At 40.4% G+C, this 18,777-nt stretch overlaps 1 long non-coding RNA gene across 1 annotated transcript; it reads right to left on the bottom strand.

Moving 5' to 3' along the window:
• Positions 1-7,862: 7,862 nt before the first annotated feature.
• On the bottom strand, positions 7,863-16,349 carry LOC120388673. The gene is made up of 5 exons (XR_005590627.1): positions 16,310-16,349; positions 15,338-15,518; positions 13,228-13,457; positions 8,338-8,450; positions 7,863-8,016 (listed from the first exon to the last, which is right to left on the bottom strand). It is a non-coding gene; the product is annotated as an uncharacterized LOC120388673 (long non-coding RNA).
• Positions 16,350-18,777: the final 2,428 nt, after the last annotated feature.

Here is an 18,777-nt window from a genome sequence, read left to right as displayed (position 1 = left end):
ACCCACACACTGAACAGTCCTTGTCCAAAATATCTGGTGACTACTTACAAATGCTGTACATACAAATACAGTTATTGACACTGGGTCACAAATCACTGGTGAACAAAAAGAGCTAAAATGAATATAATTGTTTGTTGACAAATATTACCTGACCTGCTTTAGTCAGGAATGCAGGAAGCTGCCTTTCTACATAATATAATGTAACATCCCTTGGATCTGAAGCTTAACAAGGTAACATATTCCCCATATTTACTACACATTTTAATTACAAAATCTAAACTATTAGTGAGCCAATAATTGTTGCTTTTCTTGTTTTGTTTTGGCCAGTAAATCAAAAAATCAGGGGAAATGTTCTATTTAGTTTTGAAAATTTTTACAATTTGTAAAAGTTCATTTCAGCATGTGCATGCACATGTTTGTTGCCTCTTTATAATCTTTTGTCCAGTGGTTAGGGCATTTGCATGGGATGAGGAAGACTCAGGTTTGAAACTTCACTCGGGAGTAGGGACTCAGACTCAGATCGTCCCACTGCTTAAGTGAGTGGTCTTATCATTAGTCAATTGACTGTTCTGGGGTGGGTTGCTCTCAGTGTTTCCTGTTGATCCTGTTTGACTGTGTAACAATACTTAGGGTTAACCAAAAATGCATTTTTTGGTGAATAAACTATTCACCAGGAAAATAACACCCAACTGTAGTACACAAACAAAATGGAAGATGGTCCTTGCCTCAAAGAGCTCATCAACTAATAGCCAGACACTGACAAGTAGATTGTAGTAGTTATGCAACAGCCCTACGGAGAGGGCAGTGTGAAGCCACATCTCCCTAGGAGGAGCATGGGTGAGATTATTCTTCAGTCTCCCCAAAGGCTTCTCTGTAAGTATGAGGAGGGGTGCCCAAGGTGCATCACACATCGAATGACACATGTTGCTCTCCATGGATGCTCACCCGTATAGCTCTAGATCAATGCAATGACAGGGTGGGCCCATGGCCATACCTTCTTGTTCCTCTTCAGTCAGTATGGTCCTTGGGAGAAGCACTGAGAGTTCTGTGAGGGTCCTTGGTCAGCAGTGAATGAAAAGAGGGAGGCATCTTCATGGATTCATAGATTTCAAGGCAAGAAGGGACCAATGTGGTCGTCTAATCTGACCTTCTGTACAACACGTCATAGAATTTCCCCAAAATAATTCCTAGAGCATAGCTTTTAGAAAAACATACAACCTTTATTTAAAATTGCCAGTGATTAAGTCACATCAACCATTGGTAAATTGCTCCAATGGTTAATTAACCTCCACGTTCAAAGTTTATGCCTAATTTTCATTCAAGCCCCCTTTGCACAGCCATGCAATGGCCATTACAGTCTGGCACTGACATGCTTCAGAAGCCTGAGAAGGGATCCTTTTGCAGATAATCCAAAGAGAGCAGGAACTACATTAAAGTGATTCTTTCCACGTCCTGCACATAACACACTGATTGATTAAATCTAGTGCCTCCCCCTCCCCAAACAATTGCATAATTTGAAAACATTCCAGAAACAAAGAAAGGTGTAAACAGAAGTTTCAACAAGCACTTGGCCCTTAAAAAGACAGTTTGCGTTAAAGTGAGAGCATCAGAAAATCATAAATACTGCCTGGGGAGGAAAATGTCAAAATGTGACATGAGAGTACTGTTCTTGGAAAGCCAAGTCATATCACAATGGCACAAGGGAATAAACTAAATAACAAAAAAGTGACTCTAATGGAGCTCAAAACACAAGTTGTATGCTTTCCTGGGAAGTGAGTAGCTATCAATATAGCCATAACCTTGAGTGGTGAACTACAGAGTGTGCAATGCCTTTCATATGAGACTAAAGAAAACATGAAATTCTGCTTATGTTACTTGTGGCTGAGAAAGCCCCTGGTTGCATGGGGTCTTAAGTGAAGGTAAAAAGCCAGATAATGGATCATTTGACACTTAGCCCTCTCACCCCATGGATAGCAGTAAATTAATGTGGCAGACATCATCAAGAACCTTCAGATGCCTGTGTTAGCAGATCATAGGCAGAACACCACTGTCTGTATTACTCAACATGTGTTCTACATGATTTTGTCTTTATTTACTGAAATGTAAAAAAACCCAGCAAAAATAGTTTACAGCAATTATTTTTAGTAATAAGCAATTCAGCTTATTTAACGTGATTATGTGGTCCATTTTCTCACACTCAAATACAGACACAAGAGTTATTGAGCTGCACGCATTACATAAATTGAGGATTTGGCCTGTACACATATGGTCGTAACTCCAAAGGATGCAATAAGATTCTTTACTGCCCCTTTAACTGTTTTTTGCCAGGCCTCTGGTGATTGGTTTGGGGAACCCTTTACCCCAGCTATGTTAAGTAGCATCCAGTTCCATGTATAATATCCACAAGTATTGTATGCTTGGAGTTGACCTTCTATGAACCTTTGTGCAGCTAAAACTCTCTGACTGGAAGGTTCTCAGAAAGGGGTGATCCAAAACCCACTGAAATCACTAGAAATATTCCCTTTCATCTCAATGGGCTTATTAGACCCAAAGGCTCCCAAAAGATCATAAGCCCATTTAAATTCAAGATACATTTTGCTATCTATACCCCCAGCGCTAATTTTCCAACTGCAACAAAGTCTGTTTATTTTGCTTTCTTCTCCCTCAGGAAAATGTCAATGGCAAAATAAGCTGCTGTTATTTATTGCAAGAGTTCAGTAAAATATTAAAATAAATAATTTGAAATATAAACCATCATAATGGGAATTGTTATGTATGTTCTATCTGTAGCTGAAAATCTGGTGGAGACATTTTAAAACATGGTACCTCTTAAACTGATTATAGTCTTTCCATTATATATAGAGCATTTCTAAACAAGCAAGAAATAATAAATATATATCATTTTTGTAGCTGTACCGGATATTATTCCAGGCTCATGCACAAATACAGCTACACAATGAATATTCAGCATATTCATTGGAGCTATTGGTCTCAATCCTGCAAACGGTTATGCACATGTTTGGATCTAGACCCAGTAGTAAAGTTAAGTGTTAGCAGGATCAGGATTTTAGTTCTATTCTTCCGAAGGCTAGCCAGACCATTTGATTAATTCAAATATAAAGGCTTAACTTAGACCATCTTTATCTATAATATATATATAGATAGATAGAAACACAAAACCTATATTTGAATAATACTATTAAGGCTGCAAAGACAAACCCTCAAAAGTTGGAAAATACCAGAATTAAAGTTCTCTGTACAACTTTAATTCAGCCCTCTTGTGTATATGCTTTATACTATTCTTTAAGTCCACAATCATATATTATACTAATACTTGCACTCTTTCTTTTTCTCTCTCTCTCTCAAAATATTTTTACTTTGTGTAATTTTCTAGGCTTCTAGAAAAGCAAACTGAAAAAAAAAATACCAATTCCATCATGTTGCATCATCTTGACACCCACATTGGTCAACAGCAAGGTTATAACTTTAAGATCGCCACACAGACCACTGTCATTTGATTTAAGGGAGTAAATCAAAGTCATATTGGTTGTCATCCTCTATGTGGACCAGGACTAGAGGGGGATGAGACACTTTTCCAGGGCGTTTCACAGATACATGCTGAAAGCAGAGGAATGGTTGGCCTCAGGAATCCCAAGTGCCATTCCAGGCACTCCAGAGGGAAGTGTGCTCTTGTCCCTTATACTCTACACATAACCCCTTCAACCTGTCCCTGTCCCAGTTCTGTCTCTTTCCCACCTCTGGCTCCTTGTTCTTGTCCTAATTTCCTCACCTAACCAATCCAAGTCTCCATTTCTCAGGCTTCTCACCCCAATCCCAGTCTCCTTGCCTAGCTAGTCCCAGTAACACCTTTCCTGTCTCTTCATCTGAGCTGTCTTTCTCCCTTATCCTGACCTTGAGTTGTCCCTGCCAACTTTCCCCATCCCCACTGTCTCCCAACCTGGTCCCCATCCCCAGGCTTATTGTCCAATCTCAATGTCTCCCTGCCCCAGTTCCTTGTCCCAGTCTCTTCCCAGCCATTCCTATTTCTCCCCTGCCATATGTCAGATCCTCATCAGATTGGTCTCTTCTCTGTCCCACTGGTTCCTCTGCTCCAGTCCCAGTCTCCATGCCTAGTCTGTCCTAGTTTCTCTCCCCTCCACTCAGCCTCCAGTTCTTGTTTCTCCCTACCATGCTTCTTGTCAGAATCTATTCCCTTCACCTCCCAGGTCCAGCTTTTGCCCCATCCATATTTGTTACTTGTCACGCCACATTGGCCGGCACCAGCAAGGAGTCACTTAGACAACAGAAGAGAGAGTCTCCCTAGGAGCTTTCAGTTCCAGTGCCCAAATCTTTATAGACAGGAGTAGCAATTGCAGGGAAAATCCTTTTTGGTTTCTGAAGCCCTGAAGCTGAGCATGCTCAGTTGCTTGTTGAGGCTGGTGCATGTGCAGTCCAGATAGCATAAACGAGCTCTGAGGGGCTGGAGCATACGCAGTGCAGAAGGAATCTTCAGAGAACTTACCTGTCAAACTCTGACAAGTCTCTACTAGAGAGACTTAGTGAGTGAGGTAATATCTTTTATTGGGCTAACTTGGTGAAAGAGAGAAAGTTCCACAGTGCTCTTCTTCAGTTCTCTACTGAGCATGTGTGAACAAGACTTATCTTGGACAAATTTGGGTGTATCTTCAGTGGAAGAGCAAAAGGCATGACCCTGCACTAGGGTGACCCTTTTGTCAAATTTCAAGTCCCTGATCCAAAGCACTTGGGGCTTCAACAAAACTGTTCCGAGCTTATTAGAAATATTCTTACAACTATCTATTTTTCCTTAACTTAATTCTTGGAAATGGCTGAACCACATTTGCTGAACATTTCTAGAAATATTCAGCCTGAGGCAGACACCTGGCATAGAAAATTTCAGCCTGAGTGACTGAAGTCTGGCAAAGTTATAAGCAACTGAAAATAGGGTCTTATAATAGGAAGTGACAGTCAACCTGCCTATAATATTTCTTACATATTAATAATCCCCTTTAAGTTCTTTCCTAGCATAGATTTATATTAATTACTTAATTTATGCAAATATATTTGAATTTAGCACAGCTGATTATGTATAAATTGCTTGCTCACTTGGGGTGAGTAATTTTTAAAAAAAATGTTTGATTGTGATGGGCAAGTAAAATATCTCCAGGGTGTTTTATTTAATTTTTTTTAAATGATCAAGATTTTTTGCCTATGCTTGGTGAAACTTCGTTACAGTTTTGGCAAGGTTGTATCATAGGCATCAGTTTGGGATTGTTATGTGGTAAAACTATGAGTGATTTATGCAGGTTATTCCAAACTAATGCCCCTAAAACTTAGTAACAGGGGACCCTGTTCATGTTGGACCAGATCTTTCAGGAATAAAGTGAGATTCTGTGTCCTTGGGATATTAGTCTAAGACACTGTGCTAGAGGTCAATGTTAATCATCAAGGCCCAGAAGCATCTGATCTCAGTTATCCTCATAAAAAGGCAGACCAGAGATATAAAATGGGTAGGAGGAAAAGGAAGAGAGTGACTGTTTGCTGGACAGGCCAGGAGAGTTGAATAGTTATTTAGGTAACAACAAAATCCTTTTGAAGCAGCTCTGAGGATTTTGTTTTTTGTTGTTCCCCTCCATCTCCTTCTCCCTCTCTCACCTGGAGGAAAAGGAGTTTGAGACTCCCATAAATTTATTTCCCATAAATACAGAGGGAAACAGGCCTCTTAATGCTGAAGTATTAGCATTTGAGACTTTCATGTGACAGGATCATGAAAAGAGTTAACTTTGGGGTTGAGTTTAGATATTTATTTTGTCTCTATTTTCTTGTTTAATCTTGTTTAGGTTCAATCACCACTTTATACCATACCATTGGGTACTCTGTGTGCTGAAGGGGGAGAAAAAAATCACCAATGTTTCAAAGTTTTCTAAAACATAATTAGATCTATTTTTGACTCTTAAAGTTACTATGAGTCCAAAAGGGAGCCACAGAAGCTTCTAAACATGACCTAAATAGCATTTCTAAACATAACAATATCAAAGCTTTACAGTCCAATATCTCATAGTCCTGGAGGGCTAGAAGTCAGTGCTGGTCCCACAGGGCTCTCCCCTTCAGAATGGTATAAAGTGGTGTTGGGTGGGGGGGTGCTACATTTTTTGAGTGTGAATGAGGGAATGCCAAGCAAACTTTTAAGAGTGGATATCTAAAACTGTTAAAGGGTTTGGCTATTAGAAAAATCCTATGGAGAGAAATTAGAGGTACAGGTGAATCACTCAAAAATGCATGACATAATTTAAGTTATGTCATGGCTCTACAACATACTGAATACTATGATTACACAACCACCTGATTGCTATGGCATTAGTCATAGAATCATAGAATCTCAGGGTTGGAAGGGACCTCAGGAGGTCATCTAATCCAACCCCCTGCTCAAAGTCAATGCTCTCCTTACTCTTGCCCTGCTTTCCTATTTATTCTCTTCTGTAAATCCAACATGCAGTTACTAAAACAACAACTCTTTTCCTGTTTCACTAACCATATTACCTTCCCTCTTTCCCACTTTGAATTTTGACTTTGACTCCTACTACATTATCTCACATTCAACTCAAGCTTATTCTCTTTCTTATTTCAAACTTTTCTACTTCTTTGCAATGGTTAGATATTTTCCGTCATATCCTCCGTGAACCCACCCCTGAAGTTGTGCCACACCTCCCCATGCTTCACTCAAATAAAAGCCTATCACTGCTCTTTCATCTCCCCACCTGTGGAGGGGTGGGGGGAATCAACTGGGTGACCAACAAGAGACTCACTACTTGGAATTCTTTTTTTCCATTACATGTTGCTGCTCCACCTATTGATGGGAGGTCTAGAGCATCATAAAACTCTCAATCAACCTCCTGCTGCCCACAATGTAGATTCTCCAGCTTGATGTGTGCTCAAGTCACCAGCCAATGATTGGGAGTGGTGAGGGAGCTCATGGGGTATTAAACAAGACAGACAGAGGGAGAGAGAGAGAGAGAGACAGAATGAATGAATGAATGAATGAATGAGCTCTCCTGACATAGATGCCGACTTCCGTCTTTTCCCATGGGTGCTTAACCCCCTCCTCAGTCCCCAGGCCCCACTCCTCCCCTTCCATGAGGCCCCGCCCCTGCTCCAACTTCTCCCTCCCCTTTCCCACCCACATTCCAACCCCTTCCCCCAAATCCCCACCCAACTCCTCTCCCTCCCTGCCAATATTCCAACTCCTTCCCCAAATCCCCACCCTGGCCCCACCTCTTCTCCGCCTCCTCCCCTGAGTGTGCCACATTCCAGCTCCTCTCCCCACCCCCAGAGCATGCTAACACTGCCAAACAGCTGTTTGGTGGTGGCCAGGCGGGAAACACTGGGAGGTAGGAGGGGGAGTGGGGATGTGGCATGCTCAGGGGGGAGGAGGAGGTGGGGCAAGGGAGAGAGGATCTTGGCTGCCATTGGGTGCAGAGCACCCACTAATTTTTCCCCATGGGTGCTCCAGCACTGGAGCACCCAAGGAGTCGGCGCCTATGTCTCCTGAACCTCTGCTCTCACCTGACAGGCTGCAGTGTATGTGACTGTTGAAAGAGGCATATGAATTGCCCCTGATGGTCAAAGATATAGCTAGCTCCTAGCTTCTTAGCGAGTGCATCAATAATCCTCTTTGGCTATTTTAAACCAGGCTTCTAACACTAGAAGAGGAGCTATGGTTGATGCCTTAGACTAGAGCTGGCCAAAATATGTTGGGAGTGTGTCCTACAGGGTGCTAGCAGAACAGCAGTGCTTGTAACAGCATGTTAATTTTTCCTTATATCTTGCCTCTTTGACATGCAAGTGCTTCATGCAGAAATGTCTCAGTAGTATTCAGTGTCTCCAATCAGTTGAAGAAGGTGCTATATTAAGTCCAGATGCCACACATCCTCCTCCTCCAGTTCAGGCAACTCTGCCTCAGCTGACTCTGTTAATATGGTTCAGTAGTGAATCACATAGCTGGGACAGAGGAAGAAAAAGAAATAAATAATTGGTGCAAGGACTGTGTGTGTGTGTGTGTGTGTGTGTGTGTGTGTGTGTGTGTAAAAAAGAAAGAAACAGGACAGAGACAATCTAATAGGGAATAAATTGTGTATCCTGTTAGCCACGAACAAGAATTGTTGCCTATTGAACACCTTTCCCACACACCACCCTCACTGCTACCACCACCACCACAGTGAGAAATTGCAAGAATAATAGTGGCAATCTAAATAAACTTTCCTATTTTATGCCAGGGACCACCCCATGGCTGCTCCATGCTTGAGAGCTGCACTTACTCACCCCATCCTGAGCTTTGCTTAGGGCTCCTCGGCAATTGCTCAGGATCTGGGCCCAGAATTTCAATACACTCCTATTTAGAGATCTTGGCTATGCTGCCTCTTCAATAAAGCCTGCTGTCATAAACAGATAGTTAAGGGTTAAGGTCTCTTTCACCTGTAAAGGGTTAACAAGCAGTAACCTGATGAACACCTGACCAGAGGACCAATCAAGGGACAAGATAATTTCAAATCTCTGTGGAGGGAAGTCTTTGTCTGTGTTCTTTGTTGGGGTCTTTGTTCTCTCTTTGGATCTAAGAGAGGCCAGACATATTTCCAGACTCTCCAAGTTTTCCTGAAGTATTTCCTACTATTCAGTATTGTGAGTATTAGAAAGGCAGATTAGTCTTATAATTAATTTTTACATTTGCAATTGTGTGTTTGCTGGAGAAATATCTTTATTTCTGTTTGCTGTTACTTTGATTATTCTGAGAAAGGGGGGGGGAAGTCTCTCCAGGTTTATAAGGTAGACCCTGTATATTTTCCACCCTGGTGTTACAGAGATAGTATACTTTCTTTCTTTCTTTTAATAAAATCTTTTCTTTTTTAGAACCTAATTTATTTCTTCCCTTGTTTGGAATCTCAGAGGAAGGGAGGGGGGAGAGGGAATCCCTCTTTGTTTGATTCAAGGAGTTTGAATCAAGATATCTCTCCCAATGACTAGGGGAGGGGGGAAGAAGGTGGGGGGAATGGTTTATTTCCCTTTGTGTTGCGATTCAAGGAGTTTGGATCTGTGTTCCCCAGGGAAAGTTTGGGGGAACAGGGAGTGTGCTAGACACTGGAACTGCTAGACACTGGTGGCAGTGTACCAGATCTAAACTAGGATTTAAGTTTAGAGGAGTCCATGCAGGTCCCCATCTTGTGGACGCTAAAGTTCAAAGTGGGGAATAAACCTATGACACCTGCTTTAACATTTTATCTTGAAATCCTGTTCCTGTTGCATTTATCAATACTTTATTGATGTGTGCAAGAAATATTTTTCTTCTGTTAATCAATTTAACTACAATTTCTAAACATTACTTTAAAAATAATCACAACATAAACATTTCTCAATGCGGGCTTCTAGCCACACAATGGACATTTTTTATTCATTTACTCAAGAATATCCAAAATTTTTCTGAGCTCTTGGTGTGGTTACTTCTATTAAAAAAAACCCTCTTGTACTGGTTCTTTTGAGGTAACATTATTATAAAGTGCCTTAATAAACATATTATAAAACTTAACATATAATGCAAACAGCATGAGGAAAATATTAGGGATTTTTTTCCTTCACTTCATTTGAGGAATCAGAATTGATAGTATGTTTAGGTGACAGGTGTAATGTTGGCTATTCTCAATCCTCTAGGATATGGGGTTATTTTAATTTTAAAGTGATTTCAGCATAGTATAATGGGCAGTTAATCAATGTGAGCCCTCACCAGTGTCCCTCTGCTTTGGCTGCAATGGGTTTCAATGACCTATGTTCTTAGCTGCTAACGTGGTGCCTCTGTCTGATTCTTTAAGATAGGTGGGAACCTACCTTACCTCCCTATGTGGTTTCAACTATCCCTGACCCAGTACTTATCCATATGACTAGCCTGATACATACATATCACTGATACATACATATATATACACACACACTCTTCTGACACATCTGTAATGGATGGAAGCAACAGTCAAGGTCCTCTTTATTTACAATTGGGAAATACAAAGAAAGGCTATAAAGGATAGAGGATGATTGATTTGGAATGGGTACACCACTAACACCATACAACCTGCCAATAACACTACTCTCAGGGTGGATTTCTTTGCATTCACAAGTGCAGTTTATTCCATACTAGTGGACTCCATAATACAGAGAAACTGACATACCTTGATAAGTCCTTGCAGACCTGAAGGCACTTGAGTGCAGTGAGGTGCTAGCGGGCTAACCTTTCTACAGCAGCATTAGGCATTACATACAGGGGGAAAGTCCCCATGTTGTATGAGGGCCTCTTCTGTGTGTCTAAATCCAGTTGCTCTCTCCCAGAATAGTTCAGCAAATATCTTTCAGGGCAAAATAGGCAACCCCTCAGACAGAGAGAGGCAGATGTGGGGGATCGCCCATGTGCCGCTCAGGCAGAGGTGCACTTATTCCATCCTCCCTCCGATTGGCTTAGTCAGCCTTCTGTCTCCCAGGGTTTGTCCAATCACAAGGGACACCACCACCCCACTTTATTGGCATGGTGAGCACACTGGAGTCTTTCCCATCTCTCATCCACTCAGAAAAAAAAGATGGGCTCCCTTTTTTGTCAGACCCATTACCCTGGGTTGCATAATTATAAGATTATATTAAATAGATTCATAGATTCCAAGGCCAGGAGGGACCATTGTGATCATCTAGTTTGACCTCCTGTGTAACACTGACTATAGAGCATCCCCAAAATAATACCTAGAACATTTTTTTTAATAAACATCCAACTTGATCTACAACAACTCTCGGTAAGTTGTCCCAATGGTTAATCGCTCTCACAGTTAACAATTTACGCCTTATAAGTAATAAATATTTTGTTAGGAAGTCAGCAACTTCACTCTTCAACTCCCTCTAAACTCTCAGATGAATACTGTGCAATTCTGGTTATTGCAGTGTAATGCCCTGTTCTTGTAGATACTTAATATATGGAACTTCCTTTTGTTTTGCTGGTCTAAGACTTCAGTCCGGCTTGGGTGTTTAAAGGTAAGCATGCATCTAAGTGGTCACAGCATCTGGGCCCATATTTTCGGTTTGTTTCAATGACTCTTCGTTTGACAACATAATTTGTCAGTGTATTAATTTTCAGTGGCGTAAACATCACTCTAGTCTTCCCAGTCATGACGAGTAATGTAAAAAACCCATTTAAGATTCTATACAGTGTCTTTATCCCCTTAAGGTGCTTACCTTTAACCACTAGTAATCTATCAGTCTTTCTACTTCCATATGCCTAAATGAATTTAATATATTATGTTCAAATTACCCCTTTATACTAATTATTTTTATCTCTTAGCTACCATAATTTTTCTTTTCTTTTTTTTTTTACCTTCCTCAATAGGTTCCTTTCTAGCCAGCACTTTTCAAAAGCTGCAAAAACTTATTCACTGAATAAATTATTTAGAAAATCAGAAAAAATACTGAATAATGGACCTGCTTTTTTATTGTTTTGCACCTCATGTAGTCACTTACATGTGTACACTATGGTAGCACTTTGCATTCACTTTGCATGAGTGTAAAGGCTTTATCCAAAGCCCACTGAAGTCAATGGGAATCTTTCATGAGCTTCAGATCAGGCCCTAAATGTCAAGAGGTGCTAAGCCATAGAGAATTGGGCTCAATGTATTAAACAAATAATAAATAGGGAGCTTGGTTTCTTTCTTGTTTCCTTTTTTCGTGTGATTAATGATTTGTAGGCTTTGTCATATTGTTCATCCCTAATTCAACCAAAGGTTGTCATAATTTAATGTTATTACCATAACTTGTGCTAACTGTGCTTCTGCACATAATCAATGTCACGGAACTGGGGCAATTTAAGAATGTTCAAAACATGTGGCTAATATGGCATTTTGACAAATACTACTATTGATCTAATTTGTGAATTTAAACATTTTTCCAGATAAGTCTGATGTTAATAGTATTCCTGAGTAATCCTCTAAATGGAAATATGCTGAATATTACTTAACAGATGTCTGCTACATATCAAACCATGACTTGCTTCAATTTTCTTCACTCTTTGGTTGAACAGAGTTGTCCTTAAATCTTCTGATGGCTGTTCTAAGTTATAGTACATTTATAAGTTCCTTTTACTTATCATTGTACAGTTTGAAGCATGCAACATGTTCATGTCCTTTGAAATAAATATCTATTGTTAAGGCTAAGGTATACTGTAAACTGTAGACAGATCTTTCCAAGTCTCACTTTCATACAGGTTTTTTTTTGGTAAAGGAAATATAAATGAGATGCCATTTATCTAGTACTATAAGTTCTTTCTGGTAACAGTAGCAAGTAAACAACCTACTTTCTCCTGGGAGGTGGGGGAGAGAATTAATTTTGAGTTGCTTTGTGAGCTGTTAGGAGACATGGTACAAGTGCACCTAAACTAGTATTAAGTGCTCAAACTCTCTCTCTCTCTCTGACATGCATAGCAGCCTGAGAATATCAAAATCTTATGATCCTTCCTGCATAAACAAATTTAGAGGGCAAGAACTTAAAATCCTTGATTTTTTGCCAGTTTTCTCTCTTCCTTTTCTGGGCTGAGTCAATGGTGGTGTACAAGTGGAAATGAGCAGGAGCTGGGAAAAGAGCAGAGATCAAAGACGCTTGGAAAATCCAGCCAAATCTTGCATTTCTTCCAGACATATCAACAGATGCCTCTCTTACCAAGTGACTCTTATACACTAGTATCTCTAAGAGTAGCAACTCTGTTCAGAACCACATTCACATCCTGATTTTTTTATTTTTTTTAGGATACAGTTCCCTGTAATGGAAAGGGAGCTTCATAGGTACAGCAACTGAATCAGGATTCCTCCCTATGCTGTCTGGCTCTCACCTAATTCTTGTTTGCGACATACAGACTTCATGAAAAGGGGGCTTTCTCCTTCATGGCCTCGTTTCCCTACTGCCATGTGATTGAAATGGTTTTGTCTAGAAGAGCCTGTTGAGAATTATTAACTAAGCATTGTTAGTTATTGGAAAATGTTTGTTCATCAACTGAAGCTTTGCATGGGAATGTATTATTTTAAAGATAGCTTTTGTTGAGAAGGCTTCTTGGGTCCAAAATGGAATACAGAGAGAGAATGAACACCTACCCCGTCTCTCTTTTCATCCCAGAATAACCAATATCCCAGTCATCAAGGCACTCACCTGCCCTGGGGGAGAACCAGGTTCAAGTCCTTCTTCTGAAGGAGGAAGAGCGGAGACTCAAGCACAATCAGATACTAGATGAGGGCCCTGACCATGACGCTATTCTGGGTGGATCTCTAAAAAAATGCAAATATTCATCCTGATGTACAATGGGAAATTATTTGAAATCTCCAGTTTTCATGGGATGGGAGAACTGTCCCTGCCCAGCTCTAGTGTTGTGCCGCTATATGCTGCAGAGAAGACAGAAGAAAACAGGTCTAAATGTAAATTCTGGGAAAAGCCTCCTTTTAATATGGCTCCTGATAACACTGTTCCAATTAGCCCTTTGTTTGCAAAGGGGAACCAAACAAGAAATACATTAAATAGTTAGGGACTTGAGTAAATGTAACCATTCACGCAAGTTGGTATGTCTCATCATTTTTCATGATGATAGCATATATTGACATACTATTATGTTGCCAGCTCTTATTAGTCCATACTAGCAGAATGGTGATGCTGTCATTTTCTTAAGCTGCCCTGTTTTTGCTATGGCATGACATTACATTGTTGTTTTAAAACAGACATCTGTTCTTTGTGCTTATAACCACATTAGAGAATGCCAACGTTGTACTGTAGTGAGGAAAAGCCAAAATTTGCTATTTACCCAAATATAGACCTAGATTGTATGAAAATATATCTCGAATTCTTACTTTTTCAGAAATAGCTTTTTATGCATAAAATATAAAAATAAGCAAAACCATTATATGAATGTATAAAAGCAACTCTAACTTGCTATGTTTCTTCAAAATAGGCTGATTTTTGTATTAATGCACATAAAAATAATATTCAGATTATATTATACAGCAGTTTTAGTTTATTAAGTTGGGTCCATATAACTCCCATGCATAACAACTACTGCCTAGTTCTTAATGTTAAATTCAATATCTTATGGCATTCACTTCCAGGAAATGAAGATAGATATGAATCATATTTCTAATTATCCTGAAGCTTAATTTTGGAGCACTTCATAGGAAACATAAATCAGGCATTGCTACAACACTTGTATAATGTACTGAAATTATCAGTTGACAATATTCTATCAGAATGGGGGTCATTATCTATTTAACCTGGGACTTCTAGAATATATTCCCTGCTGATTTTGTGGGCAAAAAGATGAGAAGAGGTCCCAAAGTGAACTGTAGTCAAGGTACAGTATTTAATCATTCTGTAGAAAATAAATAGGGTAGAGTTTTTGGTTTTGGTGTTTAAAGAGACAGTCAGTAGAATATTCTCTACATTAGCAGCAAAGAAGAGTTTGAATAACTTGTAGAACTGGTTGAAGAGTGTCGTGTTTAAAAAAAAAAACAAGAAAAAAATTTCTGACCAGATGTAGTGGCTTGCTCTGATTTGTGCAATTGTATTCAGCAGCCATGAGTACTTGGCTGAAACTTCACACCAGAAGTGCACTGTCCATCATAATTCTCCAGTGAGAGAGCAGAAACAATCATGTGATTTGGTGGCTAGCCAAACAAGATGAACAGCAAATAGCCTTGCAAGATATAAATGAAATTATACAGAACTTTGCCTTTGGAGTTTTTACTAATAAGATGCAGGGCTTTGGTATAGCCCATTATTAGCGCTGATCAAAATAATTTAGTTGAAAAATTTCTGGTTGCAAATCACATACTGATCTGTCAAAATGGAAACTTTATTGCAGAAATCGATCTGTTTTGACTAAAGCTTTGTTAGGACTGTTTCTCAAGATGGAACTTTAACAAGACCCCAGTGCAGCCCATAGCCCGCTGGTCAGGGTACTCAACTGGGCAGTCGGAGTCCCAGGTTCAAGATTCTGCTCTGAATTGGGCAGAGTAGGGACTTGAACCTAGTGCTGTCAGCCTCCTAGGTAAGGGCCCTCGACACCAGGAGATTCTGGGGTGGGCGACTCTCATGTTTGTCATGAAAAACCATTCCAAAACTCTTGGTTTCGTTTGGCTGTGAAGAAAAAAAAAAGCAAACAGAGACCTCAACATTTTTCAAAAACTGAATTCTTGTTTTCCAGTCAGTCCTACCCATTATAGAGATTAGGGGAGCAGAAATTACATTTAAGTAAAGAGCCAGATCCAAACATTACCTAAGAACAGGGATGTTCAGATCTGGAGATCTGGTTCAGGTCCATCCACTGGGCTTGTTGCGAAAGCAGCGTTCCTTTCCCCCAGGTGGACCAGCAGCAGTACTGCAACTGGCTGCTCTATGTTCTTCAGAGCAGGGTCTTCATTTCCACTCTGGGGATGGAACAGCAGCACTCAAATCAGCTGTTAATGTAGGAAATAGCAATGCTTCTGTCACCCAAATATGTTGTCATAAACAGATAGTTAACGGTTAATGCCTCTTTTACCTGTAAAGTGTTAAGAAGTTCACCTAGTCTAGATGACACCTGACCAGAGGAACCAATGGGGGAACAAGATGTTTCAGAAGGAAGGAGGGAAGTTTCCTTTGATTAGTTTCAGTTTCAGCTGGAGAAAAAAAGATCAAGGAACCAGCCTCTTATCAGAGTAGTAAGTTTTAGAAAGGAATACATAGGTTTATGTTTATTTCTTTGTAACCTGTCTTGTGCAATTAGAGGAAGAATCAAATTGGGTATTTGGTTTTTGGGTTTTTTTGGGTAACTAAGTTTTTGCCCAGGGGAACATCCTCTGTGTTTGGAATCTGTTGTCTGTGAGAGTAGCTGGTATGCTAATCTCTCCCAGAGGATTTTCTTTTACCTTTCTTTTCTTTAATTAAAAGCCTTTTTCTTAATACCTGATTGATTTTTTCCTTGTTTTAAGATCCAAGGGAGTTGGATCTGGATCCACCAGGAGTTGGTGGGAGAAAGGAGGGGGGATGGTTAATTTCTCCTTGTTTTAAGATCCAAGGGGTTTGGATCTGTGTTCACCAGGGAATTGGTGAAGAGTCTCTCAAGGCTACCCAGGGAAGGAAATTAGTGCTTCAGAGTGGTGGCAGCCAGACCAGATCTAAGCTGTTTTGAGCTTAGAGCTTCTCATGCAGGTCCCCCACATCTGTACTCTAAAGTTCAGAGTGACATATGTGCAGGAGCACTTGTTACCTTTTGCTGGAATGGGAGATCATTCTCCAATGGAAATGAGATACGTTGTCAAATATAGGTAGACTAGTGGGTATTTTAAATCCTTCGGCTGGACTGAGATGTCTGTTCTTAATCCACCTTCCGGCAAGGTCAGTGTTATTAATTTGTGTTGATGCAGTCCAGCTTCTGTGTAGCAGCGCCTGTTCGTAATGCTGAATTGACTAAATTAAGGCACAGAATTTATTTCTCAATAATGTTGAGACTGAGTTACTGTCAAGTGGGACAAGGTACAGAGTAGGAGACTGGCAATATGCCAACATTAAAGTAAGATGGTGTTAAAGTGAATTGTTTGCTTTCCATTTTTGTTGCACGTGCTCACTGTCAGCAGCAGAGAGGCCAAGCCTGCAAAAGTAGCTGCAGAAACAAGAAAAAAATGGAGCTAAAAACTGTAAGCGGCTACAGTTTTCAACTAAACAGATCAGGAAAGCTTTGAAATATTAATAACAAGACTTTCAATGGTATCAAAATAAAAACTGAAAATAAGCAATAGCTATAAGATGACACACAATGGGAAATACAAGTAAAATTCTGTGAAATTGAGAATGTTTGATTAAATTTAAACAAGTACTTTAATAAGAGTGTATTGAATAAAGACCCTAGGTATAGCCCACATAACATATCCCTCTGTTTATTTGTTAGGCTTCATCTCTTTCATAGATGTCATGGAGTCCATTATTTTTGAATGTTTGCATTTTTTGAGATATGTGTGTATGATATAATGTGCACTTGGATGGTGGCTTTCAGGAGAGCCTAGTTAAAATTCTACCATCAAATTGAAATGAAGAGGGGCTCCAGGATGATTTCCCTATGTCTGGTGGATTCAGCCATTTCAGGGACTGCTTAAATCATCTCTGATATCAGGGGCATGTGCAGGGATTTAAATGTGACTACTTTGGGGGGGAGCACTTTAAACACCAGCCCTCCAGCCAATGCCCCTGGGTCCTGCTGCCTCTCCCACCTTCTTGGCTCCCACTGCCTCCCTGGGCTCCCCATCCATCCTCCCCAGCGATCCACTGCCTCCCCACCATTGTCCTGTGCTCCAAACACTTACTGGAGGCTGCAGGGGAGGAAGGGACTGGGATCAGCAGGCTTCCCAGGCCCCTTCTCATAGAATTCTGCTGCCAGCCCCGCTCCCTGATCTGGGCACCATGTAGTGGGGCTCAACAAAGCATTAGCTACAGTGCCTTTCCCAGGCACGTCTCTTCAGCTGCTCTCAACTCGACTCCCATCCTGGGACAAAGGGGGAGGAGGAGGGGAGGGAATCCTTGGGCCAGATCTGGGCAGAAGCTGCAGATGGTGCCGGATATGAATATTGGGAGGTGGGGGGCATGCCCCTCCTTGCCCCCTTGCACACTCCCTTGCCTGGTAGAAATGTCTTGTCCCCAAGAATCATAAAAAAATACTGAGATCAGAGCTCTTATTTGCCTTTAGAATTGCAAGACTGCATCAAATTATCACTGTTTGTCACAAATGTTTATGAGAGAGGATACTCTCCCAGCTTCTCTTCATTTCCCAAAGTCCCTTTCACCTAATCTCATTTACCATCAAACTTACATAAGTCAAATATTGTAATCAGTGTACATAATGTCTTTTCAGGTCTAGGGATATGAATGCTTCCAGCAGAATGTGCTTAATAATCTTTTTTCCTGTTACTTCTTTGCTTAGACATCTGGTTATGAGAAGACGTACTTTGTTTATACGGGAAAATGAATGAATGTATTCGTTAGCCCATCTTAAATCTTCTCTCTGAGACTACAGCCACGAGTGTTGGATAAAAGATTTAACACAGGAAAAGGTCAAAATTGTTGTGGAACCCCCTTTCAGTACCAGCACTCCACTGGGTGGGAGTGGTGGTGATTGAATCAATTTAATCAGCACCCTCATTAAGTCATCATTAAACTCTGGTCTGCTTGCTCACTTCAGCAACACAGAGGATCACATCAGTGAGATCTCAGTGAGAGTTTTCATTCCTCCAGAGGTAAGAAGGCCCAATACATTAAAAAAACAAAAACAAAAACAAAAACCTGGAGTGTGAGATTAGGTTTCTAAAGGATGGCTCTGATTTGTGGTTATTAACACACTGAAATCTGTCTCCTTTTACCTCAGCACAAATAAAGTTCTAGTTACTTAGAATAAATTGGGAAAATATATTCTGGGATACACAGCTATCTTCTGCCAATACAATGACTTCTGAATCCAGCCTTTTTAACTACAGTACATGAATCTGGGATATATTGATCAGGATAGTTAATTCTAGGAAACTTCATTGTGCCTGATGATTGTTCTGGCTAATTCAGCAATTGGTATTGTATGATATCTGTGGGTGTTTAATTTGTATCCTGAGGGAGCTACTCCTGCCTTGTGCAGCCACAGCAGCAGCTGCTGGATTGGGTTTTGTGGCGTGAATCCAGAAAACTTAAATACTAAAC

This window comes from Mauremys reevesii, linkage group 1 (genome assembly GCF_016161935.1).
Source record: "Mauremys reevesii isolate NIE-2019 linkage group 1, ASM1616193v1, whole genome shotgun sequence".
Taxonomy (NCBI): domain Eukaryota; kingdom Metazoa; phylum Chordata; order Testudines; family Geoemydidae; genus Mauremys; species Mauremys reevesii.
Note: the sequence above shows the minus strand (reverse complement) of the source record. Positions and strands in the feature narration are given on the sequence as shown.